Source organism: Delphinus delphis, chromosome 10 (assembly GCF_949987515.2).
Source record: "Delphinus delphis chromosome 10, mDelDel1.2, whole genome shotgun sequence".
In the NCBI taxonomy this organism is placed as follows: Eukaryota; Metazoa; Chordata; class Mammalia; order Artiodactyla; family Delphinidae; genus Delphinus; species Delphinus delphis.
The window spans coordinates 54,409,862-54,427,670 of NC_082692.2; the positions used below are offsets into that span (position 1 = coordinate 54,409,862).

Consider the following 17,809-nt stretch of genomic DNA (forward strand, 5'->3'; position numbering starts at 1 on the left):
GGGAACTATATCCAATATAGTACTGTTGGATAAACAACAGTAGGACCTTGTTGTTTATCCTCCCCCATCAAACCTTAAATTATCTGAATAGAAGATTTCTTTGCTTCTCCTGTGTCTGTAAGTCCCATATCTTTCCTTTTTATGACATGTATTTCAATAGGTAAAATACTTATATAATTTCTATATAATAAAAATAGTTATACAATTTCTTTTTTCTATCTTAAGTTATGATGTTGTAAAGGTAAAAGCCATATCTTATTCACCATTTATACCTGCTGATGTTCAGTATAGTATCTTGCTGATAGAAATCACTCAAAACCATTTATTGAATAAACTCAACACTCTTTCAAGCCTTTGATGGAAGTATACCTTACAAACAATAAGTTGCATGAATTATAATTGTACAGGATTATGAGAAGATGAAAAACATATCCACATAAGCCACCACTAAGGTTTAATAACAGATGCTACTAGCACATCACTAGCACCCTGGAAGCAACCTCCCACACTGATAACCACTCTCCTGACAGCTAACACCGTACAGCCTTTCAGTTTTGTCTGTGGTTTTTCGTTTGTTTGTTTGTTTTGTTTTTTTGTGGTGTGCGGGCCTCTCACTGCCGTGGCCTCTCCCGTTGCGGAGCACAGGCTCCGGACGTGCAGGCTCAGCAGCCATGGCTCACGGGCCCAGCCGCTCCGCGGCATGTGGGATCCTCCCGGACCGGGGCACGAACCCGCGTCCCCTGCATCGGCAGGCGGACTCCCAACAACTGCGCCACCAGGGAAGCCCTTGTCTGTGTTTTAAACATGTATATCTAGTTATGGATAATCCATATGCATAGATAAGAGTGTTTATTATTTTTTGTTTTCTGATCAACAGTACTAGCAGCACAGGGACTAAAGCACTACTTCCAAGTTAAAATCACTTTTAACTTGAAAACACAAGCCCCTCAGGGATGGGCACCACTCCAGTTAAAGGGTTTCTCTGTATTTTCCCAGTCTCCTTCTCACCACTCACAGTTTATAATCTTCAAGAAGCAACTTTTGTTTTCCAGTGAAGATGATTGAGGCCCACTCTGCAAGGTGCTCTATGGGACAATGGTGCAAAGTCCACGTCCTCAGAGAGTTGAAAGCCTTCGAAAGCTTAAACTCCTTGGGAACCAAAACAGCTGAAAAATTTAGAAGTGTGAAAGTTGTGCTTTGAATTATAGAGGAGATGAGATCTTACAGCGGATCCAAGAAGCAAGAAAGTTACGCTCTGAAACATTTCATCTATACTAGTGCCAGTTGGAGGTTAGGGAAGCTAACATGTCTGTCTTAGGGGAGGTAAATATCTGATGAGTTAGTGCACAGGTCTGGCATACTTCAGTGCCTTTTGTTTGGATTATATCTTGAGTTTGCCCCTCCTACCCATCTTGCTGTGGTTCCTTCCTTTTGCCTTTAGTTGTAGAAGATCTTTTCTGGTAGGTTTCAGTCTTCCTCATAGATGATTGTTCTCCAGGTAGTTGTGGTTTTGGTGTGCTTGTGAGAGGAGGTGAGCGCAGGGTCTTTCTACTCCACCATCTTGGTTATCCTCCAATGCCTTTTTTTTTAAAAAATTAGGGCACAACCTACCTGAGTAACTGAGTAGGAACTAGCAGCCTTGATTTGGAGCCAAGAGAGTTTATGAGGATTGGAAGAATGAGAACATAGAAGGTATAAAGAAAGCATTTATTCATTTATTTATTTATTTATTTATTCATCAACCAAAAAGATTGCTAAACTCCAAACAGCATTTAGTCTGATGGTGGAGAAAGACAGATTAAAGTGAAAATGATCATGCACCAGATTATCATTTGGGTAAAACATAGCTAATTCCTGAGATCAGAAAGAAAGCCTAACCCAGAGAGGAAATTATTTTCATTATCGTAGTTTTTATTTACTATTCACATTAGATGCTGAGAAAACTCAGGTTTGTGAATCATTAATCCTTTCCTGAGTGACGATGTGGTTTTCTTGATGAGGTGGCATTTGAACAAGATCTTAAAGAATGAGTTGGGGTGTAGCAAAGAGTCTAGGCTACCTTCTCTGAATACTGAAGATGTGCTGTGAGGTGTTATGATGTAGAAACCATTGCTAGTGCTCTGCCATGTATAATAAACATGAAAAGTAAAGGGTCACAATTATTCAGTTCTAATCATGATTGCCAGTCTTGTTTCCTTAGCTTAGGGAGTTAGTTCTAATAGCTGCAGAAATCAATGAGAGACCTTGCTTTGCTGTAAGTCTTTCAGACAGAGCCACTACTAATTGCTCCGTAACTGTGGGTCTGACTGTGTTATCAGCCTTACTTCTCAAGTGATCCTATTCTGGTGTAATTCTCCTTTTAATGGCTATTTGTACAGAACAGCAGAGTCACAATGGCCCTTGGAGACATCTTGTCCAGAATTTTATCATTGGAGCCCTTTCTCCAGACACAATTCTATTTAACATTGTAAACAAATCAAAGAGGAGTGCTCGACTTAAGGAGTCCTTGTATGTGGCCTGGTCTGTTCAACCACTGCCCAGACTCACAGCTGCAGTGACCCTGGAGGAAGCTCCAAGGACACTGTGTCACCTGATCAAAGAGAGTGATCATTGTCTTATCTAACACCTTGTTCTTACAGGTGAGGAAATTGATACCCAGAAAATTTAACTGATGACTCGAGGTCACACAGCAGGGAGTTGTCATAGCTACCCCAAATTCACGTTACCTTTCACTTGAACGTGCTTAATCTCCCAAGTCTCTTTAGTAACAAATATCAGGAGTTGGGTTCAAAGTGTAGGGTAACATTTTGGCCACTTAGAATAAAGCTCATTTAATCCCTTCATCTCCTCACATGAAACAGTTTGCAGTACAGTGAATCTCAAAACCTCAAGGGCTTATGAACAACACAGAATCCTGGACCCCATTCCAGAATTAGTAAATCAAAATGTCCAGAGCTTCCCTGGTGGCGCAGTGGTTAAGAAACTGCCTGCCAGTGCAGGGTACACGGGTTCGAGCCGTAGTCCAGGAAGATCCCACATGCCGTGGAGCAACTAAGCCTGTGCGCCACAACTACTGAGCCTATGCTCTAGAGCCCGCGAGCCACAACTACTGAAGCCCGCACACCTAGAGTCTGTGCTCCTCAACAAGAAAAGCCACTGCAATGAGAAGCCCGCGCACCGCGACAAAGAGTAGCTCCCACTCACCGCAACTAGAGAAAGGCAATAGCAATGAAGACCCAATGCAGCCAAATATTTAAAAATAAATAAATAAAATAAGTAAATTTTTTAAAATAAATAAATAATAAAATGTCCTAGGTCAGGGGCTTCCCTGGTGGCGCGGTGGTTGAGAGTCTGCCTGCCAATGGAGGGAATGCGGGTTCGTGCCCTGGTCCGGGAAGATCCCACGTGCCGCGGAGCGGCTGGGCCCGTGAGCTGTGGCCACGAGAGGCCACAACAGTGAAAGGCCTGCGTACTGCAAAAAAAAAAAAAAATGTCCTAGGTCAGAATGAGAGATCAGATATTTTATAAGACCATTCAGGTGAATCTGAGGTAGCCTGTCAGTCAATGGGGTTAAGATTCGTCACTGGGCTTACTGTTCTCGGGGAGTTGTGACTCATTAAACTTTGGAACTTAAAACTTCATGTGCAGAAGGATATGTGAATGGTATTTCACTTTCTACAAGAGCAAGATGACTTCATCTAGGGAAGAATTACATAGAGAGTTCATTAACAACTGTAGTTCGGGTGATCAGTAGGTCTTCCCATCTGTCTTGTGAGATTTGTGCATAAAACTGAGTGGTCTGACACTGTTGCATGACCACAGAGTCCAGTGGGAAAGACTGTGGAAGGCACATCAGTTGTCTCCTTCAATTGTCCCTCTAGATATAATCATACGATGGTAAGATTTTGGCCTCCAAATTTAAGACTATTAAGATCCCTTGGAAAAGCTCAATGTACACATGTATTCTACTTTTATGTTTAAATTAGAAATTTCAGGTTCATCCCAAGTAGGTAGAGATACCTTTCTTTATAAAATAATGAGTTTTACAGAATTCAGAAGGATCTCAGAAATCAGGCAGTTTATCTCTATTTTTTATAGATTAGGATTGATGGGGCCCACACGTAGGTAATGGTGGGGGTAGGCCTTGAGTCAAAGGCCAGGAAAGTGAGTAAATTTTTTTAAGTGAGTAAATATTTTGAATAATTTATTAAATGGTATACAAAATAAAGTTTCCTCCAGAACTTTATATACATGAAATTTGAAATAGGTAAGAATAAATAAAAACAAAATGGGATAAGGAGGACATTTAATTCAAATTAGATTACAGGTTACTTGAGAACTTTCTAAATCATCACTATTATTTTCCAACTTGTGTTTATTGTAAATCAAGGTGGGCACACAGTGGTTTAAGAAAAGGGATTCACCCTCATTAGTTTCTCAGCAAAGGGGGGAAAAAAGCAATGAGATTGAACTTGATTTTTAAGACACTGTGATTTTATATATTTATTCATTTATTTATTTTTAACGTCTTTATTGGAGTATAATTGCTTTACAATGGTGTGTTAGTTTCTGCTTTATAACGAAGTGAATCAGTTATACACATACATATATCCCCATATCTCTTCCCTCTTGCATCTCCCTCCCTCCCACCTTCCCTATGCCACCCCTCTAGGTGGTCACAAACCGCTGAGCTGATCTCCCTGTGCTATGCGGCTGCTTCCCACTGGCTATCCATTTTACATTTGGTAGTGTATATATGTCCATGCCACTCTCTCACTTTGTCCCATCTTACCCTTCCCCCTCCCTGTATCCTCAAGTCCATTCTCTAGTAGATCTGCGTCTTTATTCCCATATTGCCCCTAGGTTCTTCATGACCATTTTTTTGTTTGTTTTTTAGATTCCATATGTATGTGTTAGCATACGGTATTTGTTTTTCTCTTTCTGACTTACTTCACTCTGTATGACAGACTCTAGGTCTATCCACCTCACTACAAATAATTTCGTTTCTTTTTATGGCTGAGTAATATTCCATTGTATATATGTGCCACATCTTCTTTATCCATTCATCAGTTGATGGACACTTAGGTTGCTTCCATGTCCTGGCTATTGTAAATAGACAAAGCAGTCTTGAGAAAGAAAAACGGAGCTGGAGGAATCAGGCTCCTTGACTACAGACTATACTACAAAGCTAAGTAATCAAGACAGTATGGTACTGGCACAAAAAGAGAAATATAGATCAATGGAGCAGGATAGAAAGCTCAGAGATAAACCCACACACATGTGGTCACCTTATCTTTGATGAAGCAGGCAAGAATATACAGTGGAGAAAAGACAGCCTCTTCAGTACGTGGTGCTGGGAAAACTGGACAGCTGCATGTAAAAGAATGAAATTAGAACACTCCCTAACACCATACACAAAAATAAACTCAAAATGGATTAAAGACCTAAATGTAAGGCCATATACCATCGAGCTCTTAGAGGAAAACATAGGCAGAACACTCTATGACACAAATCACAGCAGGATCCTTTTTAACCCACCTTCCAGAGAAATGGATATTCAAACAAAAATAAACAAATGGGACCTAATGAAACTTAAAAGCTTTTGCACAGCAAAGGAAACCATAAACAAGACCAAAAGACAACCCTCCGAATGGGAGAAAATATTTGCAAATGAAGCAACTGACAAAGGATTAATCTCCAAAATTTACAAGCAGCTCATGCAGCTCAATATCAAAAAAACAAACAACCCAATCCAACACTGGGCGGAATACCTAAATAGACATTTCTCCAAAGAAGATATACAGATTGCCAACAAACACATGAAAGGATGCTCAACATCACTAATCATTAGAGAAATGCAAATCAAAACTACAATGAGGTATCACCTCACACAGGTCAGAATGGCTGTCATCAAAAAATCTAAACAATAAATGCTGGAGAGAGTGTGGAGAAAAGGGAAGCGTCTTGCACTGTTGGTGGGAATGTAATTTGATACAGCCACTATGGAGAGCAGTATGGAGGTGCCTTAAAAAACTAAAAATAGAACTACCATAGGACCCAGCAATCTCACTACTGGGCATATACCCTGAGAAAACCATAATTCAAAAAGAGTCATGTACCACAATGTTCATTGCAGCTCTATTGACACTGTGATTTTAGATGGAAATGTTTCTACAAAGAAAGAGCAAAGGGCCAGCATACTAATGGCAGTGAATATCTAGGAGCTGGTCTAAAAAATGCTTGGTCCTCTAAGCAGACATGCAGACTTTTCAACCATAACTCATACTTCTCAGCAAATTCATTTTATACACTGAAATGCAGCTTTTGACGAAACTCATGGCTCTGCCTGAATGTGCCTTTGACTGTGACTTAAGCAGCTGCCTCTGACTCTTCTTAAGTCTGTCAGCTTGTGAAAGAGATGTGAAGGGGCCAACCCTGCCTCCCAGTGGGAACAGAATCAAGAAGTTTTACTATCCTCCCTGCCCTCCCTGTCCCGGCTACCTCTTTTTGCCAGTCCCCACTGGAGCAGAGAGAAAGGCAGAGTGGATGTGGGAAATGCTGCTTCTGGTGCTGAGGTGGTCTCAATCTGTGTGCCAGCAAGTGTGGCGCTTGGCCATGTATCAGCTTTGGAACCCGATAGTGCTACGTTTGAACCTTGCTTTCTCCTCTGAGATCTTGTGTAAATTATTTCATCAGTCTGATCTTGTTCTATCTCTGGGCCTCAGTTTTCTCATTTAGAAAGTGAGAAAGATAAGAATACTAGCTCCCTCTCGGATTTTCTAAGTTCATTTTTTTTTGTACCCAGAGCAAAATAAGTTCTCCTTAATGATTGTTTACTCCACAACCTTTATCATAGATTCCATTCTGGACATCTTTGTTTTGACAGGTATACCAGTTAGCTTCTGCTGGGTAATGAACTACCCTAAAACATTTTAAACAAAACCATTTCCTGAGCTCAGCGTTCTTCCGATTGGCAGTTTGAGCTGGATTTAGCTGGACGTTGTGTTGTGGATTTGGCTGATGTTGGCTGGGCTTGCTCTTAACTGCGTTAAGCTGGTAAGGCACCCAAGGCTGCCTGTGACAGGGGAGCCTTTCTGGAGAGGCTGGATTTGTTCCCACGGAAATAACGGAGGTACCAAGAGAGCAGAGTGGAAGCTGTAAGACCTCTTGAGACCCAGGTGTGGAATAAACACAACGTTTCTTCTGCCACATTCTTTCGGTTCATCAACTCATAAGCCCAGCCCAGATTTAAGGGGCATAAAATACATTCCGTTTCTTGATGGAGGAGCTGAAAGAATTGGTGCAATATTTGCCGTCTACCAGGTAAGCTCCTTCTAGATACAGTTTTAATTAACAGAAGGAACACTGTACTGCATGACAGGATGCTTGGTTCTTAGTCACTTCACTGAGTCTATCATCATCTACAAAGGAGGGCATTTGTAGCAAAGCTTTGTTATTTTAATTTAAAATTGCGTCTCCGTCTCCTTGTGATTCATCCCAGAGCTAAGACAAGCATTGATGCCATGCATTTATTTATTGGGGGGTTGGGGACACCTCCTCTTTTTTTTTTCTTTGTAACAGGTGTCCTGGGAAATCCTTCTGGAGTAGCAATCTGGCCCTTCATCTCATTTTGTCAATCCGATCACCCTAGGGTAGGGCAATTTAATAGGAGTAATTAATCATTGTATTTTCCGAAATTCGAAGCCAAGGCACATTAGCCTCATACCAGAGAGCATGTATGCAAGTGAGGGGGTTATGAAGGAGTGTGTGTAATGAGAGAGGTAAGAGTCTTATAATTAAGGAGGAGCATAAATAATAATGAAAGTCATTAGTGCCACTCGGTTGAAAGAATGTCATCAATGTAATTGGGGCATTAAAGTGAAATCCATTATGACAAACATTAACAAATACAGAGGAGGGGAAAATGTGGTTATCTTGAGTTTGACAGATAGTGTCAGCTTCCAGTGGGGCCCAGATGGCATTCAGGAAAATGTTATGAGCAGTTTTATTTTAATATTTTTGGTTATGTGATATTTGGGAATCGAATGACACAAACACATGAGGAATTTTCACATGCCTGGCCTTGAAGCGGCTGGCAGAGAGGGGAGGTCACCGGAGGCAGCAGCCGACTGGAGGACTTCCATCTCAGTGCACGATGTTTTTCCTTAGGTGTTGTGAAAACTCAAGGCATATGATGCAGCCTGGCATTTTTTCCTCTGTGAAATTCCCCGTTGAACCAGACATGCAGTTTGGATGCTTTCTTTAAAAAATAGCAAAGTGTGGGGGGAGCGACAGGGATGAGAATGAGGACATTTAAACAATTATGCAGGAAATTATATGATGCTAAAATTGAACACGGACAGACTGTGCAATGGCAGGATTCCCACTCGTGCTGAGCTTTGCAAAGTAGAGGATTTTTTTCTCTCTCTGGGACTGTCGTTTTTGAGCATGAAATAATTTAGAATATAAAACAAAAGAAAAAATTTAAATATGTCTAGAGATGGAGGCAAAGAAAAACAAAAAAGAAGGCAGTTGTAAAAAATAAGAGAATTAAGATGAAGTGTGAGAGAGGGAGAGTGTGTGTGTGTGTGTGTGTGTGTGTGTGTGTGTGTGTTCAAAAGTAGAAAATGATAAATGATGGCAGTGGTTTGGAAAGAGTTATGTTCTTCTCTGGCGTTTCTTTTTTTTTTAATAAATTTATTTTATTTATTGATTTATTTTTGGCTGCATTGGGTCTTTGTTACTGCGCACAGGCTTTCCCTAGTTGCAGCAAGCGGGGGTTGCTCTTCATAGCAGTGCATGGGCTTCTCATCGTGGTGGCTTCTCTTGTGGAGCATGGGTTCTAGGTGCGCGGGCTTCAGTAGTTGTGGCACGTGGGCTCAGTAGTTGTGGCTCACGGGCTGTAGAGCGCAGGCTAAGTAGTTGTGGTGCACAGGCTTAGTTGCTCTGCGGCATGTGGGATCTTCCTGGACCAGGGATCAAACCTGTGTCCCCTGCATCGGCAGGCAGATTCTTAACCACTGCGCCACCAGGGAAGCCCTCTGGGGTTTCTTTCCAGGGTAGGACAGACTCGAGGGGATTGAGTCTCTGCCAGCAGGGGTATCATGAGGATTCAATGAGTCTATATATGTAAAAGCCTTAGCACACTGACTAATGGTAAACCCTCAATAAATGGGAGCTATAATAACTATCATTATAAGTGTTATTGTATGTCAAGACTGGTAGAGCAATCCATATATGGGGGGGTCTAGATTATTCATGCATGATGGGGAAGAGGGCAGAGTACATTGACATCTGTGTCAAACCCACTGTATGCAAAGAGATTTAGATAATATGTTAGCTCATTTAATCCACATGGCAAACCTGCTCAGCAGGTATTATTGCCTATAATCTAGGAGACAAAGGCTCAGTTTAACGCATGTAAAGCAGTTAAAATAGTGATTGGTACATAATAAAGTCTCAATAAATACTAGCTCTTATGATTGCCACACTCAAAGTCACACAGCCAACCATTGGAAGAGTCAGGTTTTAAATCCTTCTCTCGTTAATTCCAGCTGCACCAAGCTGCCTCTCGCCTGACTCACCTGGAACAATCTGCACCCCACAGATGAACACTCTAGGGTGAAAAGGCTGTGGAGACAGCTGGGATGTGATGGAAAGGCTTTGAAGCTTGGAGCCAGATACTTAAGTCGAAATCCCTGATACTCAGATGCATGGTTTGTGTAGTGCACATGGAATCAGGAAGGAAGGACTGGCTACCCCAGTTACTGGGAAAACTGTTAGTGCTCATATAAGGTCATGGCCCTTCCTGAGATAGTGCATACTTGATCTTGATGACTAATGCCTATGGAAGTGTGAAGGCATAGACATCCCAGCTTAGTAGGAACGACTCAGAGGGGCCATCATAGCTCTAGGGCTCCTCACGTGCAGGGGGGTGTGTGTGTGTGTATGTGTGTGTCTGAATGTTGCCTGAAGCTGTCAAAGGTCCTGCATGACAACTGGATTCCTCCTTCCCATCCCCTGTCTTTTCCATCCCTTCCACAAGAGTGGATCCCAGACACTCTTTTTAATAAACATTCTGCTGATTAAACTCTAGTTCAGAATCTGCTTCCTGGGGAATTCAAGTGCAGACAGTTTTGAATCTGCAAAGGGAGGTGGTATGGTAGTTGCCTAAGAGGTTTCTGTGAGGCTCTGAGGGGAACTAGTCAGCCTGTTCAGGCAGGAACACAGCTCTGAGCACATAAAGGAGTTTCAGAAAATATTACTGAATCTAAAGCTGAGTTGATTAAAGAAAAGATGATGAGCACACATCGTAACATCAGCACTGAGCAGGATCATTCAGGGGGTCTGAAGAATTTCAATCAGCATCTCCATCCCACCCTGAGGAGATGCCATCCTGCATTCAGGTTCATCCCCAGGAGACAAAAGAGATTGTTTGAGTAACAGTGTCTTGCTGAACTTCCCCCATGTATGTGCTCTGATGTAGGAAAAAACCTATTTAAAATGAATATCAAAGACATCAGAGAAGAACAAAAAAGAGTCATAAAATGACAACATTTAAACCTAAGAGGAAATGAAGAGAACAGGCTTGTGTCTTGATTTAGGAAGCCTGACTTAAGAGTCTAAATAATAAGTAATGATAATAATAATAAGAGTGGAACTAAGGAGGAACAATCAGAAGCAAGAGACGGACTGACTTAATTTTGTATGTTTGCTTACTTGTGTTTTTTTGTTTGATTGATTGATTGATTGATTGATTGATGGCTGCTTTTGGGTCTTCGTTGCTCACACGGGCTTTTTCTAGTTGCGGCGAGTGGGACTACCCTTTGTTGTGGTGCACGGGCTTCTCATTGTGGTGGCTTCTCTTGTTGCGGAGCATGGGCTCTAGGCGCGTGGGCTTCAGTAGTTGTGGTGCATGGGCTCAGTAGTTGTGGCTCATGGGCTCTAGAGTACAGGCTCAGTAATTGTGGCACATGGGCTTAGTTGGTCCACGGCATGTGGGATCTTCCTGGCCCAAGGATCAAACCCATGTCCCCTGCATTGCCAGGCAGATTCTTAACCACTGCAACACCAGGGAAGTCCCTGCTTACTTGTTTTTAAATTACATTTTTATTTATTTTAAATTAGATGAATAGTATATAAATATGATCTCATAATACAAAAAAGCAAGTTAGTCCTTTAAGGATCTAACCCTAAAGGACTAGATCCTGCTCACCCTAGAGGTCTTTGGCAATAGAAAACATTGTTGGGCTAGAGATTCTTTTCTATTAGTGAATACAGTATTTGCTTTTATATTTTTATTTGTTTTTTTAGAATTTTCAATTACTTTTTGAGTTTTTTTTAACTTACATTTTTCTTTAAGATATCTTATTTCTTCAAACTCTTACAAATTATTTGTAGAAGGTTGTTCGTAACTTATTTTGGAATTAAACAAAAGGAACCTCACATTTGTAGCAAAATTACCCTTATACTTCCTAAGAGTGTTTATTTGTATATTGTTCCTTATTTTCTTAGAGAATTTTCTGATTTTCAAAGAATGAGCTGTGTGCGGGAAAAATAATCTTTGTTATAATTAAAATTACAGTAATTTAATCATTATACTTTTATATTATTTTAAGTTTTGGTTTAACTACAATTGTCTTTCTATTTTTTACAGTTGGATATTTAGATAATCACATCAACTGTTTTTGTAATTATCTATCTATCTACCTATCAATCTCTATCCATTATTTGTAGGGCTGTGAAATCCCCTCTGAGCACAGCTTTAGCTACTTCCTAGTGGCTTGAAAAACAGGTCATTTATTTTAAATAGTTTCTATATTGTTACTGCATTTTAACTAGTTTATTATTTAAAAGTATAAAATTTAATTTCTCAACATGTTTTGGAGGGCATTAGCCATTAATATATTATTGATTTATAATTCAGTTTCATCAGGGTTAGAAAATAGATTGTCAGCATGTATTTTTTAATTAGAGATAATTCCCTGTTGCCTAGCATATAATCTGTATTTATAATGTTGCCTAGGTTTGTAAAGAATGCATATTTTTTCTTTGGAAATTATGAGCTGCTCTAGAGAGTTATTTGATTGTAGTTATTGTTTGTATCACTTAACTCTTATATCTTTACTATTTTTCCCTTCTTTTAGGGAAAAGGTTTCAAAGTCTCTCCTATGAATTCTCCCACTTCAGCTTTATATATTTGTGAAGATATTGCAAAATCTCTTTGCATTTTCAAAATTCCATCATTAGAAATGGATTACTTTCCATCCAAATGGATTTTTATTTTCAAAAATTTTCTAAAGAAATACCATCAACCTTAGAAAAGGTGATACTTCCAGCTGGCCTGGCAATCGCAAGGTATTGATGCCTCTCTCTTCCCTCCTGGGCCTTTGCCAGTCTTGGCTAATTGATCAAGGTCTTCCTTCCTGCAGAGTCCAGATGCTACCTTGGAATATACTGCTCAAGTCAGTTGCTACCAACTGATCACAGTTTGCCCTTCAGTTAAAACCTATTTGCCCTCCCTGTTTTAAACATTATTAGTCAATGTAAGAAAGTAAAGTTGACCAATGCCTACGAGGTTTGGAGAGATGCCTCAGATTAATACTTTATCTGTCAAGCTAATGCTGTTGGCCAACACTGTTTAACATGGGAAATCTCAAGATAAAAAGTATCCTTGAGACCTTCTCAAAATAATTATTTGACAAAATCCAGACAGCCAAGTGATGAATCAAAATAAACAATTCTGCATTAAAGAAACTATGGCCATGGAATCCATCAAAATAAGATTAAACAATTATAGTTACAGGACAGAATATACACAGTTTATACTCTGACCATGGAAATACAGTGTTACTGGCTGGAAATAAGTTAAAATAGCTGATCTGTGATTATTGGGAGGATATTTTTGGGGAAGGATAAAAGCTGTTGACCTCACCTAATCTTCTTTTAAACATCTTGGTAACTAAACCCCTTGGTAAATAATGATATTTGGTAGGAGGGAGGGTTCTTATCTATGGAATTGTCTTCACAGAATACCCATGGGTTAGGATTGCCTATGATGAACAAGACTAGTACAAATGGATTTATGAAACATAATTCCCAAGAAATATTATATAAGCTATATGACAATCTAGAATATCAAATGAAAATGTCTCATGACTAAAATGTTTTCCACTGGGTAAGACTCTAGCAAATTTCAATTAGAGGCCTGCTGTATTACTCTAGTCCAAAGATCTCTTCTCAGAAGGAAGAATCTGAGGAACTATTAATGGTCTCTGGGACCTCTCTTCACTTTGCTTGGGCCTCTCAATTCTTGCCTATTGAAATTATCAGTAAAGCTTGGTGTTGAGTAAGGCCATTCATTTTCTTGACTCATATTTGACAATCAGTTCTTCATGTTTGCTGAGTAAGAAAATTGGGAAGATGCATAGACAGAAGTACAAAACTGAGTATTTCATCTTTCTTAGCATGGAATCCAGCAGAATTGAAACACGGGACTAACAAAATGTTTTACTCTCAACCTGTTAATGTTTTTCAAAGTATTCTTTACATACTTAGGGAATTTTTAGGCAATTCCATCACTTAAAGTGTAAAATGTTTACCTATTACTTAACAGATCATTTTGTTTTGCTTCTATTTCTCCTCATTCTATATCCAAGTAATTTATTATTAAAAGTAGCATGTACTATAAAATTCCTGAAAAATGTTTTGTTTCTATCTACCTACCTGTACTTTTTTTCAAGGAGAGCACACGTTATAAAGATTATTTAACATTAAATTCTTTATAATATGTGTGAATAATTTTCAAATGATAAATTATTTATTTAAAAACTGTGTGCCAGATCCTTAGTAAGGATTGATTTAACAAATGTCAGGGCCTATGGAAATGCTAAAGGATGGGGAAGAAAATGATTAAAATGTGGAACCCAGCATTCTCAATCCTAACATTTTGTCTCCAGTCTGGTAATTTATACAGATTTTTAGAGTGTTCATTCTCCCTTATTTTTTCTACATGCACAGCTACTTATAATGTCCTAAGCAGTATTTTAAGTGATAATAAAAAGAAAAAGGATAGAAAGTCTTCCCTCAAGGAGTTTAGAGTTCAAAATAAAAGTAGAAGTGTGGTGTATTGTTAAAGGTAACAAGCTCTGTATAAAGTGCCAAGGAGACTTGGAAGAGGAAACAGTAACTGCTTGGAGCAGCTAAGGAAGGCTTCCATGAAGAGATCAGTGTACAAACTAGGGACATCTAATTCATGGTATATAGGAAAGTTTTAAGACTTTGATATTCCATTATTCAAAATAACACCTTGAATGGGGTGCAAAATACAACATCACACCTGATTGAAATAGTCATTGAAATAGTCATGAATAGTCATGTCAGCACTGTAAACCTTGACAATTAACATCCTTATGGATTGACATAAACTCTTTGGGTTTCATTTTCTTTATCAGATAAAACGTGGGGTTGAATTGCATTACCCAATACTTTTTGAACACAGGAATCATTGTTACCAAGACTAATAATAAATTTATACCAGAAGACAGACTATAACCAAAACCTACCCTAGGAGGCATTAGCTTAGCAATCAGGCAGCAGGTGTGAGAATCCTGATATAAGAAGTTGGAAAGAGCAAAATGTCTGACGAAATTGTTACCTACAGTAACCTAAGAAGCAAATCACATTCCTTACATGCATGAGGGCATAGGGGGAAAGTATGAAGACAGAACATGTTAGCAATGTGTGTAGAATATTGTTGGATGCTTTGGCAAAGTGTTAAAAGAAAGAGATTAACTCCAGATAGAATTGGCTGGTTTCCAAATAAAAATGAAGGAAAGCAAAGGGTTCTAATGTTGGAAAAGCATACTGCATCTAAACCCTAGTTAAGATGGCAAATATAGAGGTTTTGAATGGAAATATGCCCAGTAAATCTGATCAACTGATTAAAATGATGTAAGCAAAAATCAAAGTAAGAGTATAGCCTATGTACTTATTGTTAAAATTTTTTCAGTGGGTTATTGTGCCTCAGGGAAAAGATTGAGCAAAGGGTTTGGCCTTTACACCTGTTATTGTAGATAACCTCTTAGAAGCAGCATAGCGAGACAGAGACAGGGAAAGAGAGCCAGAGGTGTGGGGAGCAAGGAGGAGGAACAGGAAAAGTTTAATAAACCGCCATGAGTGTAGTTAGCACATAGAATTTACTGGTATCAAACTATAAGAAGCCAAGTAAGTTGTGAAAGATACATCTACCAAAGAAGCCAAGAGCTTGAGACTTAAAATGACCCTTTGGCTCTCAAATTGCTGCAGGCAAGAGGCAGAATAAGAAAGTCACACAACCCTCTAGGTGGGCCAAGGAGGATAATGGAAAAAGAACCACCCCCTCAGAAGGCATTGCCTAGAGACTCGAAGAGCAAAGAAAGACAAGGTTGCTTCTTTCCAAGAACAGAATCAAGACTTAAAGACTTCTCTGTATACAGAGAATGGAAGACCTTAAGAATGTCTACCCAGAGGATTTCAAATTTGCCACAAACCTGTGGCTGATATGTATTTCCCATTTCTCCACTTTCCAACTGGGAGTGTTTACTGTGGTTGTCCTCTCCTTGTCCAAACTCTGCATTTGAGGGTAGGTTGATAGGGTGTCAGGAAATGCCTTTTAATTCACAAATTTCTGTAATATTCTATGAAAGTTCTTCTGAACCTGATATATAGTAATTACTACACATCACTAAGAGATCCTAGACTTTGAAATAAATGTGTTGATTAGTTGATATTTGGGATTGTCTCCCATGACAAGCGAGTAAATGGGTTTTGTTATTGTTTTTGGTTTTGTTTCCTAAATGTGTGGGAAGAAAGGGAACAAAGAGATATATGGTGATCGCTAGGATAGAAAATTACGGTATTTATATATTTATATGTCTGAAATTCAAAAAATATCAAGGATAGCTGAATTTAACTAGTGTTCATGTCTAGGTGTTTGATGGCTCAGCAATGTTCGGATGAGTGATAATATAAAGACATACGTACTATATAAATCAATGTACACTTATTTGCTTTTCTTGCCTTCACTTCAGGTAAAATCAATAATTATGTTTTTATATAAAGTTTGTCCCCTAATTTGTGTTCAGGTGACAATAGTAATAGAAAAGGTTAAAATATAAAGTAGAGGGACTTCCCTGATGGTCCAGTGGTAAAGAACCCGCCTTCCAATGCAGGGGACATGGGTTTGATCCCGGATGGGGAACTAAGATCCCACATGCCACAGGGCAACTAAGCCCGCGCCACAACTACTGAGCTCGCGCATCTCAACGAGAAAGTCCGTGTACTGCAAACTACAGAGCTCATGTATTCTGGAGCCCACGTGCCACAACTAGAGAGAGAAAACCCACACGCCACAACTAGGGAGAAGCCTGCATGCCCCAACGGAAGATCCCACATGCAGCAACAAAGATCCCGTGTGCTGCAACTAAGACCCAACGCAGCCAAAATAAATAAATAAATAATATAAATATATATATATACACAGTAGAGATATAGTCAAAGTGCAGACAGTTTGAATATGAAACAAGCATAAACAATAAAAAATATAGAGTATAGCTTTTCAGGAATGTTATTTTTCTTCTAGATTGTTTATTATTTTTTGTTAAAATAAAATGAAAAAAATCAAATCACTAATTTGAACAAAATATAGTAAATTAATTTGGATTTATATTTTTTAATTATTTAAATCAAATTCATTACTCTTTAGATATAAAACTATTCACAATTCTAGCCTTTAATGTCGATCTAGATGCCAGTGTAAACAATCAGTATTGTCCTTCAGACATATTGCCCAATTTTATCAAATAAAAATGCAAGACACCCCATTAAATTTGAACCTCAGATAAACAGCAATAGTTTTTCGTATAAGTATGTTCCAGATATTGCATTAAGGCATACTTATTCTAAAACAGTTACCCATTTTTTAATCTAAAATTCAAATTAAACTGACTGTCCTGTATTTTATCTGGAAACCCTAATATACTATAAATTTAACAGTAATTGAATTTGCTGAATATTGCAACATGTTCCAGAGTCACTAGATACAACTGTTACAAATAGTATGGTGATACATAAGTAAATATCTGAGGAGGAATTAATTGAAAACCACAAGTAGCAACAAAACAGACACTTGGCAATACAGGGAACATATTTCAATATATTAAAAAAAAACATTAAATTCACCCCCAGAGGATAGATTTGACGTGTTAATTAATTTGTCTTTTCTCTTACCTAAGTGCTTCCACTGCTCAGATTCCTCCTGCATTCCAAAGCAGCATCCGTCTTCATACTTAGCAATGCCAGGCATTTTCAAGGTAGTCAAACACAGGTGTCTTCTGTCTCTAGGCCATAGGGCAGAAGTCCTGGAGAAGGGTTTTCCCCCAACACCTGAGCCCTGCAATGGGATTAGTCATGGGAGTAGAGTTAAGAGTTATGACTTACGCTCTACCACGCAAAGTCCTTCATCCCAGTGTCATTGGGGCACATGTATTCCTTAATAAGTGTGTGTGTGTGTGTGTGTGTGTGTGTTCTTATAAAATCCTGGGCTCTTGAACACCCAGGACCCAGAGTAGACATCCCTCATACCCAGGTGTAAAATGAATAAATTAGACCTTAGATATATTTCTTTCCGACTGTCTCTGCTCTGACAATTCCCCAGTCCCCTTTGTAGGCCCCCTTTAGTCCATGTGACTAGTCCTGGGCAATGGACTGTGAGGAGAACTGGGTACTGTGTGTCATGTCTGTGCCATTTCAGAGCTGGTATGACATCCTT

The 17,809-nt window shown here is 39.2% G+C and overlaps 1 protein-coding gene across 1 annotated transcript in view; it reads left to right on the plus strand.

Annotated features, from left to right (window-relative positions):
• The first annotated feature begins 7,246 nt into the window (after positions 1-7,246).
• ARPP21 (cAMP regulated phosphoprotein 21) overlaps positions 7,247-17,809 on the plus strand; it is a 182,326-nt gene continuing 171,763 nt past the window's right edge. Inside the window, exon 1 of the mRNA XM_060022135.1 lies at positions 7,247-7,323. The gene's annotated coding sequence lies outside the window, so the exon portion shown is untranslated. The remainder of the gene's footprint in view (positions 7,324-17,809) is intronic.